This window comes from Cryptomeria japonica, chromosome 4 (genome assembly GCF_030272615.1).
Source record: "Cryptomeria japonica chromosome 4, Sugi_1.0, whole genome shotgun sequence".
In the NCBI taxonomy this organism is placed as follows: domain Eukaryota; kingdom Viridiplantae; phylum Streptophyta; class Pinopsida; order Cupressales; family Cupressaceae; genus Cryptomeria; species Cryptomeria japonica.
Window position 1 is genome coordinate 72,870,322 of NC_081408.1, and position 12,347 is coordinate 72,882,668.

The following is a 12,347-nucleotide window of genomic DNA, read 5'->3' on the forward strand; positions in this document are numbered from 1 at the left end:
TCTCAGTTTCGACTTTGGCCTTAAAGATTTTAAACTTTTTGAATGCTTCTGATTTTTCTCTCAAAAAAGTAACCCACATCATTCTAGAATAATCATCAATTGTTAGAATGAAATATATATCACCATGATAATTTTTAACTCTAGTAGGGCCACATAAATTAGTATGAATAAGATTAAGAACATCATTTGATTTGTCTTGTATACTCCTAAAAGAGGTTCTGACTTGTTTACCCATTTGACATTCTTTACATACTAGATTATAGGGCTTCATAATCTTAGGTATATCCCTAACTGCCTTAGTTGAACTGATCTTCATAATGCAATCAAAATTCACATGACATAGCCTTTTATTCCATAGCCAACTCTCATCAATCTATGTTATTAAATATATCTTCTCACTGGAGTTCAAATGAAGTATATTACCTTTTGTTTGTGTACCAGTTGCAATCTCCACGCCAGATCTGTTAATGATTCTGCATTTTCCATCCTTGAACTGTAATTGAAATCCCTTATCTATTAGTTGTCCTACACTGAAAATATTATGCTTCAAATCTTCAACATAATAAAAATTGTCAGTATTGTTCTTACCATCCAATGATATAGTTTATTTTCCTTTGATCATACATGCCTTGTCATCTCCAAATCTAAGTAGTCCACCATCAAATTATTGCAAAGACAGAAACTTCCCTTTATCTCTAGTCATATGATGTGAACAACCACTATCAATTACCCATTCATCCTTGTCCTTAATTTTAGTAGCAAGTGCCTTCTCTTCAGGTACATTCTCTTCCAGTGCCAGATCATCTTCCTTGATAGCCAAGAATACCCATTCTTTTTTATTGTTGGATCCACTAGTAGAGTCTTTTGTCGGTTCATCATCTAAATCAGTAATACCTTCCTCATCCACTATGTAGCATGATTTATCTTTGTTTTTCTTGTATTTATTTTTGTTCTAATATTCAGGGTTAGGCTTAAATGATCTTTTAACTCTTTCTTCAAATCTTGAATTCCTTTTAGGACATCTAGATGCAAAATGACCAATCTTCTTACATGCAAAATATTTAAAAGGTGCTTTTACTTCATACTTATTTCCTACCAATCCTTTCGATACTCTTCTAGCAAATAGTGCTTCAAGTTGCTCAAAATCATCATCTTCTCTCTTCATATCTTCCAATTTTGTTGCATATAAAGCTTTCCAGTCTTGCTTACTGGTTGCCAATGTAGATGCATGAAAAGAAGGTTCAGACTTCACAAATCCAAAAGGTCCAAATTCCTCAAGCTCAAAAGTAGATAGTTTCCAAACCAAGGTATCTTTGTTGAAAGATGTATTAGCCATTGTTATCAATTCATTGATAGCAGTAGCCTTCATTTTGTAAGCTGGTGGTAGGGCTCTTAGGACTTTAGAAACAATTTCATCTTCCCTCAGAGTTCCACCACAATATTGAATTCCCTTAACAATATCATTTACCTTTTCCATGAATGCAGTAATCCTTTCATATTATTCCATCTTTAGGTTTTCATATCTCACCTGGTAACCATCAAGTTTAGCAATCTTCACTGTAGGGTCACCTTCATTGAGAGTCTCCAACTTATCCCATATAGCCTTTCTAGATGTTTTGTCTGTTAATCCCATTATTTGCTAATTCAAAAAGTGCACACAAGAGGGCTTCTCTTGGTCTACAATCATTCTTAGGATCCTTGTCCATGTTTTCTAGAGGAGGATTGCCAAATCCTGGATTATATGGTGTGACACCATTCTTTGTGATCTCCCAAATCTCCTTGCCAAGACATCTTAGATGAGTCTCCATCTGAATCTTCCATACTATTTAAATTATTCCATCAAGCGTCAGTATATCCCTTCGAAAGATAGCTCCAAAAGAACTAGATGAACTTGAATGATTAGTCTTCATAGGATCTTCCTCAAGCAATTAAGCTTTTTGTAGAGAGGACCAAAGCTCTAATACCAATTGTTAGAGAGTTCAAATAACCGAAGGATAATTGAGAAGGGGGTGAATCAGTTGTCACAGATTACTAGAAGCAATCAGCAATTTAAACTTTAATATTGGAATCCAAAATAATAATACCAGAATAGCAGTTAATCCAATTAAGCATAAACAATAATCACATAATAAAAGCCATCCATAGAACACCAAGATTTGTAGGTGGAAAACTTGGTAAAGGGAAAAACCATGGTGGGAAGCCTACCCATAGTTAGATAATATTTCTGCAGTAAGTATGTGAATTACAATGAAGGGGCCTGCACTTGCAAGAAGGCCAACAACCTAGAGCACACTGCTCATCATAAAAGGAGTCTCACTGACTACATACAAATCCAAACTACAATCCAAAGAAGTGTTGAACTACAAAAGATAGCATCTCCTATGCCTGAGTACAGTTCTAGTTAGAGGACTAGATCCTCTTACATAAACCCAATTCGATCTCCAATGATCGATCAACTCCTCTGCCTAAATGATATTACATTATTCACACATTACATTCCTTGACCATGACCTCTTACATTAACCATGATGATCTACAATAAGATCTTACATCTATATATGCAAACTCTCAACCATAAACAATCAGGTCGACCACTAGATAATAGACCAATTACATAATTACAAACCATGCTGGCCTTAGACCAAAAAAAGTAGAATCAACAAATAAAACATCCCAAAAATATATCAATAAGTCCGATGCAAATGTTACATTAATGTCAGTCTATAACCTAGATCAACCAAGACCAAGTATAGGTCCACATGCTTTAGCAATGATATCCAAATGCCAACTCTCGAACATGATTACCAATAGCATCCCAAAACTGCAACAAAATGTATACCAATATCATTTATGTAATTCATCAAAGATCTCCATCAAAAGCTCTACTGATGAAACCCTCGCCGAAACTAGAAGCCAATCATCTAAGCAAGTAGGATAGCATTCGATCACCAGACCAAATCCAATTGACCAAGTATGAGTATAAGTATAATGAACAAGACAATTCCATCACCAGATTATATCGGAGCTTGTCAGATCATGTTGGATCCAAGTTACCTAGAAACCATTTAACCTACCGAGACCAGAAGGGTGTCGGTAAAGCATCCAAGCAGCTAGTGTTGACATTAATGACAAAACATCAATGCAACACATAATCAATTCCACCAAATAGCCAACATATACAATTTGTATGACATGATATTGATGACAAAATCTTACCTCCTACTCATGACATTATATATTTTTCTTATATATCATTATTATATTCAACATTATGTACCATATCACAAGACTATAGTTTTTTTCATATTTGGGAATCCTTGCTTATGATTCATGCTTTATTGTCTTACATTCTAGTGATGTATTGGATCACTTTATACATAATGATACTGAGATTTATAATCATTATTCTACTGCTTCTCATATATATCACATGATTTATCATGCTTTGACAATGATTCATTAGCTCATTATATTGATACTTAATAGCTTATACATGACTATATTATAAATCTTTGTGAGTAAATACACCAAGTGACTACAATTTTTCTATTGATAACTTTTGTGTATGTAATTTTTTTACTACCTAATTATATACACATAGATTAAGATATTGTTGGCAATTGACACTCATCAGGTGGTCTTTGGTGTTTTTTGTGGGTTTCTGGTGAATGATTATAGGTTTAGGGTTTCCATTGATGGAAACTCTTCTTGGAGATTTGATCCAGTGGTTGTGATTCCTCTTATTAAGAAGTAGGAATTAACCGGTAGCCAGTTAACGAGTAAATCGTGATTATTCCAGTGCATTTTTTGTTCGAAAAGATTTTAGGTGATTAAGTTCAAGGTATAAATGATGAGGCTAACATTGGTGAAGCATTTTGGAATTTTTTTTTGGTCCAATGCTATGTCTTGTTAGAGATTGAAGCTGACTTGAAGCTACACATTACACTTTTGATAGCCGACTTGGAGGACATTATTTTAGATACATGATTGGATATATAAGATTGAATCCATGATTGGTTATTGGTGTATTATTATTTTGGAGATCCATTTTGGTTCGATTGAGTGCAGTTTCACTTGTGCATTTGATTCCCAAGTGATCTGATAGCTGACTGAGACAGAAACAGAGCATATTGCAAAGCGAGTATAGTCAAAGATCTTGAGCTTAACCAAAAATCATTCTTGCATTGTTAGATGCTATTTCAGAGTTCTTTAACTATATTTCTTCATTATAATTAAATTTTAACTTAGTGAGACTTCCCTGAAGGTTGTAGCCTTTCGGGTCATTGTAATTGAGCAACGAGCTCTAGACAGTGAGCCTAAATGCAAATGCATACCCTTCTATGTAATATTTATGTACTCCTAGCCATAGTGTATGAATATTGTGGGTTCTAGCACCACCGTGGTTTTTCCTTTTTTGGGTTTCCACGTAAAAATTCTAGTATTATGGATCTATGGTTTATTTATTGTTTTTTAATGTTAAACTATTGTGCATTGCTAACCGATAGATAAAGAATAAGTTTGTGAGTTTGATTAATGACAAATCACTGATTCACCCCCCCTCTTAGTGATCGTCGATTCTAACAATTGGTATCAGAGCCTAGTTCCTCTAAGGAATCGTAACTGCTTGAGGAAGATCCAAGAGATTGATTTAATGGATTTTGGTTTTTGGAGATAACTCATGTGGCACTTAAGGATCTTGATGTAGCTAGAAATGATATCTGTACCCTGAAGAAGAACCTAAATGTTGTTGATGATTTCAGTAATGACTTGAAGGATCAAGAAAAAGTCTCTAGAGAGAAGAGGAAGGAATTGATGGAAAATTTGAAGGAGAAAGAAGATTGAATCATGGAATACTAGGATAAAACTGATGAAGTTAACAAGCTTGAAATAAAGAATGTTGCTTTGAAGAATGAGCTGCAATCCATTATGATGAGGTTGACTAAAGAAATTGAGGGCCGAAAGAAGAATGAACAAAATCTGGTACAATCATTGAAGGAAAGACCAGATAATGCTTTAGGCTTACCTATGAGAATAATCAATTGAAGCTTGAGCTGACACAAACTAGAAATAATGGTCAAGAACTTGAAAGACAAATTGCTACCTTGAGGGATGAACTTGCTACTAATAATGAGTACAAAGAAAAATTCAAAGCTAGCTCAGCAAGGCTTGATGAGATGATGGAAAGTCAGAGACATGGAGAGGACATTCAAAGACTTGGATTTGAGAAAGGTGAATCCTTCGAATCTGGACAAAGCAATGCAATACTTGATCAAAAGAAGAGAAAGAATCCTCCCATAAAACAACCTAATGCTCATAAATTAAATGGTAGATTCTTTTCTTGCAATAAGTTTTCTCATATGGTAAATCAATGTAGAAGTAGGATGAATAATGGAATAAACAACATGAACAATATTCCTACCTTTATTGGTCAGTGTTTCATATGCAATAATTTTGGACACAAGTCAAATATGTGTAGAGCAGTAATGAATAACTTACAAAAAAATGATTCTATTCTTGTGTAATGTTTGGACATCTCTAATCAGTGTAGGACAAGACCAAATCTAATGAACTTTAGGCCCATGTAGAATAATGTTGTTTGTGGAGCATGCAACAAAACCAGTCATTTTACAAAGTACAACAGAGGCAAGAACAATGCTTCAGTAGATAAGAGTAACTCAGATGAGAAAGGAAAAGAAAATTAGAAGAGATCAAGGAGAAGCATGAGAAGATGTGGGTAAGAAATGATGAATCTAGATTTGGCAATGGGTCTGCACCCAAATCCGATGCAGGATCTTCATCTGACAACTAGGGCTTGATGCCTTAGGGGGAGCTTTTCATGCGGATTATAATAACCCCTTCTTCGATGGTCTGTAATCCTTTCTGGAAGGTTACATAAGGATTGAATCATATGTATAGATGATATTTAGATGTTTCAAAAGGATCTAGTGCTCCGGTATGCAATTTCATAAAAATCATGGTAACCAATTGCTGCATTTATTAGAGTGGAAAATTAGGTTTTTGAAGGATAATAGTCCATTTTGAGGTCTCATTTGTCACAATGTGATCAAGTGAGTAGAGTAGAGAATAGAGAAATACAATTTGGTGATATTTACAATAATTTTAGTGACTCCAAAGTGAATTTCAGTACCCAGTTGAGAAGCAAGGTATTCATCTATCCAGACTTTTAGTTTTCTACAAACCCTAGCAATTGAAATGGCTTAACATTCTTGTGTTTCTACCCCTTTGGTGGTTGAGATTAAGGATAGGGCTTGACCAATCTTCAAGAAACACCCTTTCAAGCTGGTTGAGGATGATCCAGAAGGTGTCTTTTCATTTGTGCCCTATGGTGTGCTGCATAATGAAGATATCGGGGCCTACATTCACTATGAGCTTGAAAAGATTGGAAAGGCATACATGTTGGACCTATATAACAAGCATTTGGCTGATGGTTTGGGAAATTTGAAACTTGAGTTGAAGGTGCTTCAGGATAAGGGTTTCTCATAGTTCATGCATTTTCCATTGTTTGATGATGCTAAGTGGATCTGATATATTCTTACCTATGTTCATGATGACTTCATATGGCTTGACAGACCACATAAGATCACCAAGCAAGAGATTCGTACTATGACAGGTCTAGCAGAAACCATTGATGTGCCTAGTCTAAGGAAAGTGTCAAATGACACGGTGATTGCCACCTGGTGTAGGAGCACCTAGTTTTAGGAGGTTCCATGAGTTCAAGAGTGATTTCATGAGTAATTTCAATAATGTTTGATTTAATAAGGTCTATTTGAGTCATTTTAAATCATAATATAAGGCTATGTAAGCCATTTTTCATAAATTGTCCAAAAGGTCCTCATGAGGCTGAAGTGTTACAAAATGTGTTAAAAGACCCAAATAAGGGTAATAAGGATGTAAAATGCATAAATGAGGAGTTCCAAATTGGTTAAAGGGTAGTTATGATAGTTCCAAAGTATGGGAATCACTATTTAAATGATGTAATGTTGATCCAAACCGAAGAGAAAAAAGGAGTACATTTTGATTGAAATTGGGAATTTAAAAACCTTTGTTTTACAATCCTAAAACAATTATCTTCTCTATTTATAGGCCGTGTATGGCCATGTAAGGCCTAGAAATGGTGTATAATTATTATGAAAAGTTAGGGCAATGAGTTAAATTTCTTTTGGCTTTGGTTTGGTGTTTTTTTATGAAGGAATGAATGAGTTATGTTAGTTTTTGTAAAAATAGTTTGTAAACCCTCATTTACAGAGGTGTGTGCAAGGGTTTGACCATATTCCAACTTTTAACCATTGAAAAAATCTAAATATTAGTTATTATGAGAGTATATTAAAGGGGCTTTCAGATGGATTTTATTTCATATCAAATGGATTTGTATTTTGGGAGATATTTGATGCCCTAGGCGAATTGGGCATGCACATTTCTTGTTTTTTCTATGACAGTCAAAATGGTCTCGGTGTAGAGGGCATAAATATCTAACGAATTGTTGGATCTTTACAATTTTGGAATATGTTTTAGAAAAACTAAATATATATGTCTCTACCAGAGAGATTTTTACAATCATTTCCGGTTTGAAAGATTTTAATAACAGAATGTAGGGTATCAAAACTATCACAATTGGGACAGATTTGGAAGGTGATTAGAAGTATGAATTGGATGGACTCATGATTGATTGGTATGATTTTTTAAGGATATGGTGAATTTTTGTGATTAATTGAATGTTTAAGTTTATGGAATGTAAAGGTTGTAAGTATCTTTGATAAGATTGAGGAACCTATCATATTTGTTATTGATTCAATGATAAGGTGTGTTGTTACATGAGAAATGCCTCTAAAATGTTGTTTAGATGATTGGATCAGCATGATCCTTGATGGTTGGTTGGTTTTTCATGATGCTCTACATCAAATTGGTATCATAGCTAGAAGAGCCCGAGTGTGTGGGTAGAGCGCTAAAGGAGGCAATCCACACCACGACCTAGCCCAAAAAGATTTGAGATTTTGTATTGCTAGTGTGTTTGGTTGCAGGTGTTAATCCATATAACTACAGAGAAGGTGTTGGAACAAGTTAGGGAAAAACTTGGTTGTGGTTGCCAAAAGACTAGGGAGAGAGGAAAAAGAGAATTCTAGGTGAGGCAAAGGAATTATGAGTTTGTGTGTGTGCAGTAGGAGAGGTGGATGCCTAAGGAACACCTTGAGTTGTAGCCATTGGATACTCCATGGATGGGAGTAGTTGAGAGGTTGGACAGTTTGTGTCCTTTTCGAGATTTTGTTTGCAGCAGAGGCATGAGAAGGGTGATAAGATGAAGAGGCAAAGACAAAGATGAATGTGATGATTTTGATCCAAGACACTAATTTGTTTTTTCTTACAAGTTGATGGTCCCTATGTTTCCAAGGGACTTGGAAAGCTTTCAAGGTTGCTAGTATGGTGCAGGAGCACCTAGTTTCAGGAGGTTCCATGAGTTCAAGAGTGATGTCATGAGTAATTTCAATAATTTTTAATTTTATAAGGTCTATTTGAGTCATTGTAAATCATAATGTAAGGCTATGTAAACCATTTTTCATAAATTGTCCAAAAGGTCCTCATGAGGTTGAAGTGTTACAAAATGTGTTAAAAGACCCAAATAAGGGTAATAAGGATGTAAAATGCATAAATGAGGAGTTCCAAATTGGTTAAAGGGTATTTATGATAGTTCCAAAGGATGGGAATCACTATTTAAATGATGTAATGTTGATCCAAACCGAAGAGAAAAAAGGAGTACATTTTGATTGAAATTGGGAATTCAAAAACCTTTGTTTTGCAGTCCTAAAATAGTTATCTTCTCTATTTCCAAGCCTTGTACGGCCATGTAAGGCCTGGAAATGGTGTATAATTATTAGGAAAAGTTAGGGAAATGAGTTAACTTTCTTTTGGCTTTGGTTTGGTGTTTTTTTATGAAGGAATGAACGAGTTATGTTAGTTTTTGTAAAAATAGTTTGTAAACCCTCATTTACAGAGGTGTATGCAAGGGTTTGACCATATTCCAACTTTTAACCATGGAAAAAATCTAAATATTAGTTATTATGAGAGTAGATTAAAGAATCTTTCAGATGGATTTTATTTCATATCAAATGGATTTGTATTTTGGGAGATATTTGATGCCCTAGGCGGACTGGGCATGCACATTTCTTGTTTTTTCTATGACAGTCAAAACGGTCTTGGTACAGAGGGCATAAATATCTAACGAACTGTTGGATCTTTACAAGTTTTGAATGTGTTTTATAAAAACTAAATATCTATGTCTCCACTGGAGATATTTTTACAATCCTTTCCGGTTTGAAAGATGTTAATAACAGAATGCAGGGTATCAAAACTATCACAACTAGGACAGATTTGGAAGGTGATTAGAAGCATGAATTGGATGGACTCATGATTGATTGGTATGAGTTTTTAAGGATATGGTGAAAGTTTTGTGATTAATTGAATGTTTAAGTTTGTGGAATGTAAAGGTTGTAAGTATCTTTGATAAGATTGAGGAATCTATCATATTTGTTATTGATTCAATGATAAGGTGTGTTGTTACATGAGAAATGCCTCTAAAATGTTGTTCAGATGATTGGATCAGCATGATCCTTGATGGTTGGTTGGTTTTTCATGATGCTCTACATCACCACCATTGGCTCAAAATTTGATAGCAGAGAAATGATCATAAATGACATCCTATAGAATGATGTAAAGTTTACATTAATGGTTGTTAGTTACAAAGTTTACCAATCCAACAGGTATAACTCTATCTTTGGTACTGCTATATACTATGCATACCAAATGCCTAAGGATGATAAAAGGTATGATCAGTGCACTGCACTTCTGAATGAAATGTTGAGAAATCTGAAGAACATCAAAAAGGAAAAAAAGAACACATTTAAAGATGGTACACTTCTTATTTGCTTGGCTTTGTACTTCCTTAATGAGACACCCAATATAACAGTTAAGGTTCAATGGCTTTGACAAACTGGTAGCCATGCAGATCAAGGAAGGATTATGGGGAGTTGGAGAAGCAACAATGAGGATATCTTCTCTCTGGGGATATTTTAAAACCTTCAAATTTGCAATGAAGAGCAAGGAGAGGATCCCTAAGGGGGTTGTTAAAAAATATGAGAAAACTATTTGTTTCATGGTCGATAAGGATTAGTGTCTAATGGAAGCAGTGGAGTCCCAAAAAGTGTGAGTCATGCCCATGAGGTATGAAGTTGACTTTGTTACACTTGAGGAATATCTCTAACATATTCTGAGTCAACTCATGGATCCGAAGGAAGGGAGATTTGGGACTTACAAGGAGAAAGAACTCAGTTTGCACATGCAATTTATTAGTCCTTCTCGGAATAGAAAAGTTACTAAGATGGAAGAGGAAGTTTCAATTTAGATGGGCTTCACCCAAGAGGCAATGAAGAAATCAAGGGAAAGTCATATGTAGAAAGAGACTAATTCTGGTCCTATTCTGGTAGCCTAGCCTGAAAAACCTAGCCCATTTGGGAAAGGTGTACTGAAGAAGGAGATGCCAAAAAGAACCTATGTTGTAGTATATTTGGTGGCCTTAGAAATTGAGTCTAAGGTGTACTCACTTAGGATTTTTGAAAACTATTTATGCTCACCTCTTCAATTATCTATAAACTATTTGTCATCTGTAAATAAATTTTGGACAAAACCCCATCTTTGGCATTGTTGTCAAAGGGGGAGAGGAATGGTGAAAAATGTACAACATTGAAGAGTGGAATTATTTTTCTAAGGGGGAGCCTTAGATATTATTTTGATTCTTTTGAACTAGTGTATAGTACTCAACACTTATTCATTTTTCACAAGTGTTGCCATCAATGCTAAAGGGGGAGATTGTTGGCAATTGACACTCATTTGGTGGTCTCTGATGATTTCTGGTGGTTTCTCATAAATGATTATTGGTTTAGGATTATCATTGATGGTAACAATTCTTGGAGATTCAATCCAATGGTCATGATTCCTCTTATCTGGAAGTAGGAGTTAACTGGTAGCCAGTTAACAGATAAATTACGATTATTCTAGTGCATTTTTGGCCCGGAAAGATTTTTCAGTGGTTGCAGTGATTTTGATGACTAAGTTCAAGGTGTAAATGATGAGGCCAGTATTGGTGAATCATTTTGGAAATTTTTTTTGGTCTGGTGCTATGCCTTGTTAGAGATTGAATCCAACTTGAAGCTACATGTTACACTTTTGATAGCCGACTTCAAGGAGATGTTTTTTATATGACCAGATATATAAGAATGAAATTGGTGATTTCTTTTCGATGTATTACTATTGTGGAGATCCATTTTGGTGTGATTTATCATAGTTTCATGTGCGCATTTGATTCCCAGGTGATCTGATAGCTGACTGAGATAGAAGTAGAGCATATTGTAGAGCAAGTACATTTAGAGATCTTGTGCTTAACCGGAACTCATTCTTGCATTGTTAGATGCTATTTCAGAGTTCTTTAACTCTATTTATTCATTATAATTAAATTGTAAGTTAGTGAGCCTAAATGCAAGTGCATTCCCCAACTATGTAATATTTATGTACTCCTAGCCATAGTATATGAATATTGTGGGTTCTAGCCCCACCGTGGTTTTTCCATTTTTGGGTTTCCACATAAAAAATTCCGATGTTGTGGATCTGTGGTTTATTTATTGCTTGCTTATGTTATTTACTGTTGTGCATTGGAAATTGGTGGATAAAGAATAAGTTTGTGAATTTGATTATCAGTAGATCACTTATTCACACCCCCCCTCTTAGTGATCCCTAATTCTAATAGATATATTATCAATTTAAATATTAACTCATTCTTCATTAACTCTTTTTCTAGCACTAGCTCATATAAGAGTAGCATGGACTTTGTAATGATATCTAGTGATTTATTTTTTATCCTTGAACACGGGTGAATTATACTATATTATAAACATAGATATTATACACATAAAATAATTGCATTCCAACATAAAATTCAAGAATTTATAGATAAAGGGAAAATGCACTTATGGTCACTTATAATATAAAAGTAAATACCCTCCAAACATTAGGGATATTTTTTATTTAATATATCACTTGATAGTTTTGTTATTTATCGTTGCTTTCTTACATAATTAATCTCTTGATTCCTTCATATCATATCATTTTTTATTTTTCTTATCATTTCAAACTTTTTCATCTCTCATCATTTTATCCTTTATCTTTTTTAATTTACTTGACTTGTCACATCACAAATTCTTGTTGGATGCACTTGAAATAAACACAATTATATATTCACTTATAGTAATCATGTAAATTCTTATCTTTAACACCTTGTCTAT